This window comes from Centropristis striata, chromosome 12 (assembly GCF_030273125.1).
Source record: "Centropristis striata isolate RG_2023a ecotype Rhode Island chromosome 12, C.striata_1.0, whole genome shotgun sequence".
Classification (NCBI taxonomy): domain Eukaryota; kingdom Metazoa; phylum Chordata; class Actinopteri; order Perciformes; family Serranidae; genus Centropristis; species Centropristis striata.
In genome coordinates this window covers 20,382,670-20,395,322 of record NC_081528.1, presented here as the reverse complement: position 1 = coordinate 20,395,322, position 12,653 = coordinate 20,382,670, and the positions used below count along the sequence as shown (strand labels likewise).

The following is a 12,653-nucleotide window of genomic DNA, read 5'->3' as shown; positions in this document are numbered from 1 at the left end:
CCCAAATAAACAGTGAAGGTGTTTCTCCATAAATGAACATATAGAGAACATATAGCTCTTCAAGATGATTGTTTCTGTACATTTTTCTTTGTCTTCTCTCTGGGGAAATTTGGTGGAATCAATACTTCATCCCGACTTTAATTTCCTCCAGAGCAGGTAGATAGATAGACAGACAGATAGATAGATAGACACACAGACAGATAGACACACAGAGAGATAGAGGCGGTTCAGTTTTGAGGACAAGTGGTCACAGGTGGAGTTGAGTGATGCTCATATAAAGACCCTCCCCCTCTGTGTTTGCCTCTGTCACGTGGAGGGATGTGTGTCATTGTAACCTGCTTTTTCATGCCTGTGGATATAATGACCCAGATGAGAGCCACACACACACTGACACATTGTCTCTCTCACACACACACATTCACACAAACGCAAGTGGTGACATGTCACGTCCCCCTCCTCTTCAGTGGTAATGAATGCTGATGAGGTAGTCATGGGAATCACTGGAGTCCAACACCAAGCTGCTAAATAATGATGTCCATACTGAAGATGGGAAGGATGGTTTTTTTTTGTTTTTTTTTACTGAATCTGGTAAATTCAGGTGAGACCATATATATATATATATATATAAACATTGTTGAACAAAGCCATTATGTTACCAATGAATGTCTGCTGAACAACTGTACCTAATGTATTAAAGTAACAGCATTTTTTAATGGTGTCAACAATTGTCTACCTCAAACCTGTGATCTTTTAACATCTATATGTATGCATTTGACAAACATACTGGCCGTTCACTGTTAGCATTGAAGAAATAGTTTGACATGTAGCTTATTTACTGTCCTTCTGGGAGTTTGATGAGAATATCAATATCATGTCAGCCTTCAGGTCTGAAAAGTGAAGCCTTTAACCTGCATTCTTTATAATTGCCAGCAGGGGGCAACTCCACTGGTTACAAAATAGAAGTCTAGTTGTGTAGAAGTCTATGAGAAAATGATTCAATTTCTCATTAGGGCCACAGGGCAATCGCACCGAGCACTGGTCCCATACAGCAATAGCTGTAGGGACCAGTGCTCGGGGCACTGGTTTTTTCTTCTTCTTCTGGGCGCAATTTCGTCCCGCTACTAGTCCTACAACTTGAAGAGTTGCAGGACAAATTATATATCAAAACGTGCGGTTTGATCGGGATCAGTGTGCTATTACTTTTCTCTACAGAATATGAATTTTTTTAATTGAAATGAATGGGACGGCCGAAAAAAAATGAGCGAAAAAGAACAATAATTGGAGATTTTTAAATGTCTACTTCTCCGGCATAATTTCACCTAGAGACTCCATTTAAACTTTAAACAGTAGACACAAGTCTTGTGTATCGGTGTATTAATCCAGGTTTCGATAGGTCATATAGTTTTTTTATCAATCCCTGTTCAATGACCATGATCATTTTTGGAGAAATTCTGAGATTATAATGGGTGTGTATTGCACGGAATGTTGGTGTCACAGTGTGTGACATCATCGCCAGAGTGTAGAGGGAGAGAAAAAATTGTAAAAAAATAAATTTGAAAACTGCGCTCCAGGCCGCAAATTCCACTCTACAGAAATAATTTATACATAGAAACATAGCAAAATTAGTCTTCTCCCTCACAATCCTCTGGTAAAGCTGTCAGAGTTATAGTTTGGGTGCAGGACGCACAGATGATCCACCAACACGCACCAACAGCCTCATTGGCTCCCATATTAAAAACGCAGGAAGATTTCTGAAAAAGGAAGATGGAACAATTTTTTTAGATCGCTCTAACAAAGCTATTTTTTCATTTTTCTGAAAAAAAAAAACAAACATATGTAGACATTCAGGAAGAACTCAGGACGCTCAAAGTGAAGTCGGATCAATGATAGGTATTATGGTTTTTCCAAAAATGCTTTCTGTTCGAGGCCAGAAATTCCAGTCCATCAGTCTCTGCTGTCAGTGTGCCGAAACAGGTGTCAGTTAATTCTGTTGATTGCTTTGATCTGATTGCCTTTGATCTTTGATGTGATTACAGTTACAGATACACACACACATGCGCATAAGCGCGCACACTCCTCACGCATGCATACAACTGCTTCAAACACACACACACACACGCACAGGTAACTTTATATATATTTATAACTACATGCACACACATTTTGAGGTTAAAGGGCATAGCTTGAAATCTCTGAAGAATCTCATCATAGTGTACACACACCGGCAGTAGCCCCCGTGGCCCTTTCAGAATTTCCCCAGAGGAAATTTTCTAGTTTGATTTATTACCTCACTACACATTTTCCTAATGAGTTTATGGTTTTTAGTCACTAGTTTAAAGTCTTCAACACAACATGATGTTCATGTTGTCAATTACGGTCCCATTTAGAGTAAAATAGACAATAAAGCAGAGTATGTCTTCAAGTGTGGCTACGTTGTCACTGGCAAGCTGCTACCACAGCTACCTGTTTATCAGTATAGAGTCTAGCAATGCATACACATGGCCCTAAATAGCTGTAAATTGTTTTTGGTTTTCTTTGAATTATGAAAGCTAACTTTGCTCTCCTCCATGTCAGTGAGAGCCACCTTCTCACTGGTCACTTCTGGCTCCAAAAAGAACAAGATTTCATTGGTGCAATTGGTGATGCCATGGTGGCTACATCAATTTATTTTATACAGTCAATGGTGGAATCTGTCTTCTCAGCTAAGTCTCAGTAAGAAGATTCAATACACACACACTCACACAGACAAATACACACACATGTACGGATACATTTATTATCAAATATCAGAGATGCACACATGCTTTTACACTCTAAAGCACATTTTGCTGTGAAGTCCTCTGATCAAAATCAAAGACCTACTCCATGTGCACATTTTGCAGTGTGTGTGCGGTGTATGTGCCCGCAATGCTTCCTGCTTGTGTGTGTGTGCGCCCCAGCTGTCTCACAGAGCTCCCTGTTGTTTGGCCTGCCGTGGCAGACGGAGCCAACGCTGTAAACTCTGTGGATCGATGCTCGTTTGGAGGATTTCTCCATTTAATTCCACCTCAGTCAGCAGCACTTCATCCTTCTGTGTGTGTGTGTGTGTGTGTGTGTGTGTGTATGTGTGTGTGTTTGTGTGTGTATGTGTCTGAACACTTGGGTGCGTGAATATGTGTTCTTGTTTGTGAATTTGTATCTCTATCTTCATATTGAGTTGTCTGTGTGAGCATGTGCAGAGGAATTCTGCAGGAGGTCTCAGTGTGTGGATGCTAACATCCATGTGTGCACTTCTGTTCGCCTACACACACACACACACAAACACACAAAAGAGGTAGGAGTCTTGCAGCAGAGGCTGAAGACACACACACCATCAGTCTGTCTAGCACCTCCCCCTTGCTTTGATTATACTCACAATGCTATTACTTGAGCACGGCAACATCAGCATATTGATTCACCTTCCCCACTACCTGCTTTCATCTAATATGCTAACATACATGCATGCACACACACTTCATGCTTGCACATCTTGTGAACACACACACACACACACACACACACACACACACACACACAGGTAAATGCATGCATGATGGCACACAGACATATACATACTCTGACACCATAGCCATGCACATTAACACACTTATGTGCACCATCACTGGAGACCACCCACCTAACAAACCAAAACGCAAGCTGTTAGCCTTTTTTTCCTCACCAGTTACCTCCCCCTCCCCTCCCTCCCTCCCTCCCTTCCATTGTCACATCAGGGATTTCCAGTGTCCCCAACACGTTGCAGCCGTCACAGCCCTGCAGATGTCACTTAGCTGCAGACCCACCTCTTCATTTCTGCATCCATCCATCCCTCCGCCTCTCATGGGACACGGAGGAGGGACAGAACAGGGAGCAGTGAGTGCATGTGTGTGTGTGTGTGTGTGTGTGTGTGTGTGGCTATCAAGGGGGAAGGGAGTCGGGCAGGTTAATGAATTAGTAATTAGGATTGACGTTGCGTCTGCAGTGGGTTTCCCCCAAAACTGTTTTCCCTCTCTCCGGTCATCTGTGCATCCTCTGAACTCTCTTTGTCATCTTCACCTCCCTCTCCCCCTCCCCTCCCTGTCTCTCCCCTCTCTCCTTGCATAACCCCCCTCTACCTGTCTCACTTCAGGCCTCGCCTCTCTAACCTTCTCCTCCCCTTGTCTTCAAACACACACCAGGCTCTTTTGTTTTGTCCACATCCTCACCCTTGTTTTCTGCACATCTCTCTTGTTCTTAATCCTTCTTTTCTCTCTTCATCTTCTCTCCTCAGCCACTCCCTTCTTCTTCTGTCTCCTTCTAATGTGCTATTGATCACTGTAGATCACAGGATTGAAGGCTGAAGTTCTCAATCCATGCAGACGTTACATTAAAGCCTGGCACTGTTCTGCATTACAAGGGCTTTCTTTATCCAAGATCCCTGAAGAAAACATCGTAAAATTTTGGCAGCAGACAAAGCAGAGCCATATGTGTGATTATATACTGCTGCTGTGCTTCTGTTTATGACCTTGGGGTGCACCCGTAAGAGGGTACTCTCAAAGCACTGTATGTTTTAAATACAATACAAATGGTTTCCACTGGCTCTTGGCTGGATTTAACTGCACTGGTTTTACACATGGGAGATGAGTGAGAGTGAAAGAGCAGGTTGAAAGACAGTGAAAAATGGGTGGTGGCACACGCTGGTACAGTAGAAGAAATGTCCTCTATGCTTCGTCAAGGGCAGAGTACACAGAGGCTAATTTATATGTTGGCAGATAACATGAACTGCATGCCTGTTATTAAGCCAAGAATTTTACATTTTGTGTGAGATCCTCTGCAATCCAACAGAACAAACATAGCGGCATCATCAAGCATCCTTCCCTATTTGACAGCACGATCACAGATATTTCAAACCATGCCTTGTTTATCTGTCTTTCTGTCTGTCTAATATGGGAAGCAAATCAGACTCCCACTCGATTCCCCAGCATGACACAGTATGTATATAAATATAGACACACAAAAGAATGTACACTCTATTAATAAAAGTTTTTCAGAAAATGCTGGCTAACACTGAAAGCTATTCATCTTTGTTCTCCAGGCTACATAACTGATTGTCCTCTTTACAGTGGTTTAATTAGTGGTATTTCTCTTTTGGATAGGCTGTAATTATGACCCACCACAGAGAAAGGAGTATTGGCGGTTTCCTCCTGAATAACTGGCACCTTTAGAAAAGGAACTGACACAGATCAACAGAAAATAATGTAAATACCACAAGTAATGAAGTTTCTTCTGTGGTAGGGCTAACTGTCATGGCATTTCCGATTGCTAGCAAAAATTTGACCAAGAGAAGATTATGTTTTGTGAATGCTATGTCTGTGATAGACAGGGTATACCCGACTTCCCGCCCAGTGCGTGCTGGAATGGGCTCCAGCTTTGTACGACCCCACACTGTGGGTATACCGCTAGATAGAGAACATTTTGTGTTTTAAAACAGTGACATTGTTGGAGTATTGCTAATACAATCCATGCTAACAGTAAGCATGGGAAATAAACAATACATCTTTAAAGGTGCTATACATGACTCTGAGGTATATTTAGAGGCTAGGCCGGTATTGCCTCCACACAACTCCCAGCAATGTTTGATAGACATTCAGACAGCTAGCAGTGCTAACACAGCTAAGGGAGCTAACGGTACAAACAGCTCTAACAATTGCAACTTAGCTTTTATGATAACACTGTCCCGCCATTGTCGGTCTGAATGTTACAAGCTCTGCTACCAAAGCTAACAGACTGGGTGCTAACAATCTTAACAGTCCCACAAGGAAGCATGTCTATGTTCCCAAAAAGGGTCCTATGTTCTCCGGTCTGTTACTTTTTCCACCATTACTGCCAAATTCCATGGCAAATAGGCCTAACCCTAACCCTAACCCTATTTAAAAAGCCAAAAAATGAACTACAAAGTAACCAGAAAGTAGCTGCTGTGCAAATTTAAGTTTTTGGCTGCTTGAGCTAAGGTGGGCCATGCGGTGGTAGGCCTGCTGGCAATGCTGAGAATCTACCATAAAGTGTGACAGACTGCGGGGAACATAGGACCCTTTTTCTGGAAAAGGGTCCTATGTTCCCCGGTAGCCTATGTATTGCTACAGGGGAACATAGGACCCTTTTTGGGAAAAACGGGGAACATAGGACCCGGGGAACGTAGGGATGACCCCTCCCACAGTGGTGGCAGGGCATCATTGTAGAAGCCAGTTCGTTGTCAGTGGAAACTGCAGGTTGAGCATCGTTCCCCAACACATGCCAGGCCCAGAAAATAAATAGTTCAGAGCAGTGGCAATTTGCTAGCCATTGGGATATGAACGCAAATGAGGTGGGGACAAATGGATTGGGTCAATAGTTTAGAAGGGAACTTGCAATTTTACTTAGATGTAGTGATGTGCCAATTAAGCCTCATGAACCATTTTCTTTATTTTCTGAGCCCACTAGATGGAGCTCTCTTTCTCCAACCAAGAGCTAAAAGCACACTCAATTACCATTGCTTAAGTTTTTTTTTTATAATCCAAGAGTGCCATCTAGAGGGCTCAGAAAATAAAGAAAATGGTTCATGAGGCTTCATTAGCACATCACTACCTACATGCTTGCAGGATCAGCATGCAAGGCAAACAAATCAAAGAACAGCAAACTTCAAAATTTCAACACACTAAAGGAGCATTGTAGCTGTAAAATAACAGCAGCAAGAAGGGCTACTCATGCTAACGGTACTAGCGGCACTAAGAGCGAAAGCCTAGCTTCTGTGAGGGCGCTGTCCAACCACCGTGGGTCAGGACAGTGGGACGTTGGTCCTTGAACACCAACATCACAAACTAAGCATAACCAGCACGTCAAAGGTCAGGGCCACATTGTTGTACAATATATAAAATATTGGGAAAAGCAGAATGACAACATAATCTAATATAACACAAACATCTGAAACTGATTTTTGGGGAACTGTATCATGCCAAGTGAATCTCAGTTCTTCATAATTTGTCAGGGATTACTCAGTTTACACAACATCATTCAAGCATAACTACGCTTCAGGCGTCTCAGTTGTACTGAGTTACCTTGAAATTACCTAATTTGTTTGGCCATGATTATATTTCAAACTATTTGTTTTTATTGAGGAGCATATCTAACAATCTATAAAATCCGACTATTGACTGTTTCATGGGTCATGTTTTTTCCCTTGCAGACATTAAATTCCTATCTAAACCAAACTACAGCATGACCAATGTTACATCCTGGATATGACAGCTGCAGGACTTTAGACTTTGGACAGGACTATTTGACTGTCTGTAAATCATCAGCATGGCCTGTTTTTCTGGTCAATTTCCAATCGTTTCCTCCCAATAACATGTGTTCCCAATGTTCGTGTTTGGTGAAATAAACAAATGCCAAGCTGACTAACCCATTCCTCTGAGGACACCCCCACCCAAGGTCCTCTAGGCACCCCTGGACCTCAGTCTGGGAAAAAGTTGACACCCTTTGCATTCAGATCTGATAAACTCATTGTAGTGGTTTTTCATCCATGCTTGGTCTGGGCAGTTATATCATCACCAGTGGTGGAGAGAGGAGAAGGACTTGTGTCAACACAGTACTAATCTTCACTGCAGGCTACAGTGTGTGATATCAACAGGCCCTGGAGACACGTCCCGTTCACACCGCGCCGTAGCCACGGGAGAGTGATGGTGCTCCCGAGCAGTCCGAGGAGCGGAATTACAATTTCTCAGCTGCCATTCAAACACACAGAGGCTCCACGGCGGAGAGGAGGGGACGGGGAGGACGCCTCCGTTCATCCATCCATTCATCAATCCGCCGCTCACTAACCGCTCTCTCCGCCGCCCGGACCTCCCCGCGAGGCGCGAGACAACACCACGAGCTTCGGCAGCGGCGGCCGTGAACAACGGTCGTCGCACGCGCACACCGGTGAGAGGGGGGCCGCGGGGAGGACGCTCCGCGTGGAGAGAACAGAGCCCGTCTGTCAGTGCTAGTCCCCGGTGTGGATGAGGAGACACACAGGGGGAGACAGGACCACTGCAAAACTCCCGTTTTTCAGCCTCAGACTGCACATTTAACTGGTGAGTAAAGACACGATACGTTACTCAGTTTTAAATGTTATCATATTTAAGCCAGCAGTTCTGTGTTAGCGCTAAAAAAAATCTGTTTTGTTTGACCGGCGTTTATAGCGCAGCCCATGCTTACATATCATGTATTTTAGTTTTATAAGCGAATTTCTCATAGGCTGCGTTGAGGTTTCGCGTCCTGTTTTTCTTACTAATCTGTGACCAAAAAAAAATGCACACACAGCCTGCAGCCTGCTCGCACCGGCAGGCTATAGGACAGCAGTAGTGTTTGTGGAGCTAATATAGGCTGAGAGATATGCACCGTGCGGGCCGTGGGATTTTATGGAGGTGTGTGGGTTTTTTTTTTCTCTCTCTCTGTGTCCCCCCGAGAAGAGAAAGAGAAAAACGTTTCCTTTCCGCTTTTAGGAGGACAAGTCGGTCTTGAAACGCGACCAAGGTCTATTTTGGAGGAAAAGAAAGACACCGGCCTCAATTGAGCTTGAACCGTGTCTCCCAGCCATCCTGTTGTCATGGTTACTGGCTCGAGGAGGCTGGGAGAACATGGCTGTCTCGCGCTGTGCTCTCTCACTCACTCTCTCCCTCTCTCTTACACACACACACACACACACACACACACAGAGGGAGAGAGACAGGGGGAGAGCGAGAGAGACAATAAGCCTTGTCTATCTGATGTTTGTTTATGTCTTTTTAAGTGTTCTGGGAGATACTTTGGAAACAGAAGCAGGCACATAGTAACCTTATTATACATTTTAAGGGGTACCCGATTATCCTATGCATTTTAAAGGTAACCCTAAGCCCCTGTATGATTATATTGACAATAAGTGAGATAAAAATAGCATGATGAGCCATAAGATCACTATAAGCCTAACATGGACTACCACAGTGCCTAGAATATTATAGGAATTTAGTGTTTTTTTCCCCACACAGCTTCTGGACTAGTCTTTGCCTTATCTTTGCCTCTGCAGGATGTGGGTGGCTTCTTTTAAACAGGTGTTTGATAGCAGGTTATTTTTCATCCCCAAAGCAAAGTCACTATTATCTTAATTATAGGCATTTACATGTCTCGTCTAGATCCATTGTAATTCATTCCCCCAATACAACTGTGGGCTCTCCCGAGCAAAAGTGCAGCTCTCTCCAGTGTAATCATCTTGAACTCAAGGTGTCAGACATCCAGACACATCAGCAGCATCAGCTCCAGACTAAACTGTTGTTTATCTCTTCCTCTGCTCTTGGCTCTGTCTCTTATGGTGCTCCTCTATGTGTTATCCCTCTAATTACTTTTTTTTGTCACAATAGCTGATCAATACTACGACCCTTAAGGATGCAGCATTTAATAAACATTCCAGACTGTGTTCAGAAAATATAGATTTTGATAGCAAATATGTAAAACACAAAATACTACGTTTTTATTAACCGTGAAATTCCAACATGAGAAAGGGAACATGCAGTTTTGCAAATCATTCAGATGCCAGAAAGGATATGTCGTGCATACCAGTGTGTGTGCGTGCAAGTGTGTTATTCTAAGAGTGAATTTGCATGACAAAATAGAAATGCCCAGGGAAAAACAAGATAAATCACCACATTACTGTGAGCATGTATTTAGATGTAAGCGTTTAGAGTGACAATGCGTGGGGATGGTTGACCTTGACAGGATAGAAGTGACATATTGGGGTGATTTGGAAGCTGGCTGACTGTTACGCTCCAGTAGGCTGATGGCGTGGCTAGTTGGAGGCTCTGTGGTCATAATGGTGGGAGTTGTGGACAGGCAGGCAGGCTAGGAAAACACCCTGGACTACTTCAGACTGCATATTTCCCTGCTTTCCTGTGCAGGCTAATGACCAGGAAATGATTTTTCTTCCTCTCTGTCTGCATCTGTGCTTGTAACACAACAGCATTTTTGAAAGGTGACTCTATCTCTGCACCGTATGTGTGTGTGTGTGTGTGTGTGTGTGTGTGTGTGTGTGTGTGTGTGTTGGCTGCAGTGCCAGTGCTGCACTGAGCCTGCAGATTATGAACAGGGTCAGTAGGTCATTTATAGTATGAGACTGCAGTGTTTTTTCTAAACATGTCTCTGATAGACAGATAAAGAGAGGAAGAGATAAGTCCTTAGTGTTTAGATCTGATTAGTATCCGTCAGTATTCAGCTGATAGCTTCATAAATTAATTTTGATTACTAATGAGCTCCTTGTGAAAAGTGTTTAGAGGGTTGTCCTAATGGTCTTGGCAGTTAAGGAGTTTATTAAGACATCATTGGGTGGGTTTCATCCGGGTTGAAGCTAAAACCTGCATTCTTTCTAATGGCCAGTAGGGGGCAACTCCACTAGTTACAAAAATAAGTCAGAATATTCTTCAATACAGAATGTTCATTTTGTACATTATGGTCCCATTTAAAGAAAAACAGATGACAGAACACGGTGTGGTTTAGGGCATGGCTACCTTGTGTTTGACATGTGCTCTGTGTGTTATGTCTTCAAGCTTTTTGGTCAACTAAAAATGTATTGTTCATCAATTTCGTGTGATTTTAAGCAACAAACAGTGATAGGGAAAACGTTTTTAGCTTTCACAAAAGGCATAGTGTAGGCTACAGCATCGACAATATGAAAATATTCAGCATAAAATGAATGCAACGTTGACTGACATAAGCTATGTATCACATCCACAGCTATAAATGGTTGGGGCAAGCGCGTTTGTGGTTATTTTTGAATCAGGAGGCTGAGGATGATTTTTAGGACACATCGTATGTTTTTTTTTCTATATCTACTTTCCATTGTATGTCTTCTCATTGCTCAAACAAGCCTTATTCAAAACATTCCTATTTTTTAGGGTACATTTCTTCGTGCAAACTATTTTCAAAGCATTTTTAACTAATTCTGCTTTAAAAAAAATGATGGAGGTCAAATATCCCATTTCAAAAAGTGGTGGGGACAGGCTCCCAGCAATCGCCAGTGATATGACTCCTATGAGCCTTTGCTTTACAAGCACATTTTTCTGTTGTGTTTCATAGCTGTCTCAGATTTCTCCTGTCTGTCCTTGCATTTTCTGACAGAGAAAGAAAAAAAGAAAAACTATTAAAAATATAAAATATGTAACACATACTGGTTTTGAATCTCTGTGGGCTCTGCTTAACTAATTTGTGACATAATTACCATTTTAGAGTATGAGATAATCAACTTGATGTCAATGACCACAGTGAAGCACCAACACTTTGTCCTTCACACCACTTGTCAGTACTGTGGTGGTGCTTGCTGGTAAGAAACCCTCCTGGTTGCACACAGCAACCAGGAGGGTTTCAACAAAACAAAAATACTGCACAAATGTTTTTTTTGTTTGAAATGAATGCTTCAAACATAATGAGGTCAGACAAGTTAAAAGTGGTCTATTGGCTGCCTGTTCCACCACTTAAACTCAGAAAAGGTTGTGCAGTGATGCCCAAAACGAGTGTCTGCAGGACAAGTTGTGCTTTAAAAAGGATTTATCAGCAAAACAGAGATAGATAGATAGATAGATAGATAGATAGATAGATAGATAGATAGATAGATAGATAGATAGATAGATAGATAGATTAAGGAGATTAAGGTTTTTTAAGCAGATCACAAGTTTTTTTTAAATAAAATGTTTAGGCTGTTATTTAATCAGTTCTTATTGCAATATTGCAAGTCATATTATATTGGATCAGAGAATGCACAGCATGATTTTCTTCCCTATTGTGTAGATTTGTCATTTGTTAAACTCCCAGGGGATCCTGGGTAATCCACTCTATTGTGCCATGTTACATTCAGTCATTGCCAATAACATCTGGCCATGGTGTAGCTCCACATGAATAGGAAATATGTTGGGTGCTCTGCTTGAAGGCACATAAGTGTCCAGTTATTATGTTTTTCTGTATTTAATGTTTGAACAGATGTATAAAAGTCATGTGTGACTAATGGAGGGAACTACTTGGTATGTGAAAACCATGGATGTATAAGGGAAATGGGATACACCGTTGGTGGGGTGTCCCAATTCATTCTTATGAAAGTCGCTCAGTGGCGCATGAAGCCAAAAAAGTTTGACTTCCATGTATACAATAACCTGGATATTCCGCATCTTTGGACTAATTACTAGCATTTCCTTTAAGTCCGCCTCCCAGGTAATTTTACTATGCACTGTTTTAACTTTGAATACCTGATGATTTGAAGGGTTATTTAAGTTTTCATACTGGGAAGTCAATGCCCCCCACCCCCCCTTCAAAAAAAAAAAAAAAGTTAGCTGGTGATTTAGAGATATCTCTTTTACAATGTAAGTTTATGGGAAAAAGTATTTTCTGCTGAATGGCATCTTTTGAGAAACCTGGAAATAATTCTGTGGTTTGGCCACTATGTCAAATTGGCTTTGTTGTAAAATTTCTTCTGTTACTCTGGAGGAGCTTTGTTAAGAATAATAAAATGACCCAGGGGTTTGGTAACTACAGATACATGCTTCACATAATGTCAGCAGAATGGGAAGAACACATTGTTCCACATTATTCCTTGCTCGCCTTTCCGTCACATTATCTAAGTGGCCTAA

General features: G+C 42.2%; 1 protein-coding gene across 2 annotated transcripts in view; it reads left to right on the top strand.

The window, feature by feature from the left end:
* Nucleotides 1-7,561: 7,561 nt before the first annotated feature.
* psd2 (pleckstrin and Sec7 domain containing 2) overlaps nucleotides 7,562-12,653 on the top strand; it is a 42,083-nt gene continuing 36,991 nt past the window's right edge. The window contains exon 1 of one of the 2 annotated variants that reach the window (XM_059345973.1): nucleotides 7,562-8,102. The gene's annotated coding sequence lies outside the window, so the exon portion shown is untranslated. The remainder of the gene's footprint in view (nucleotides 8,103-12,653) is intronic. The other variant, XM_059345974.1, reaches the window with a different exon arrangement.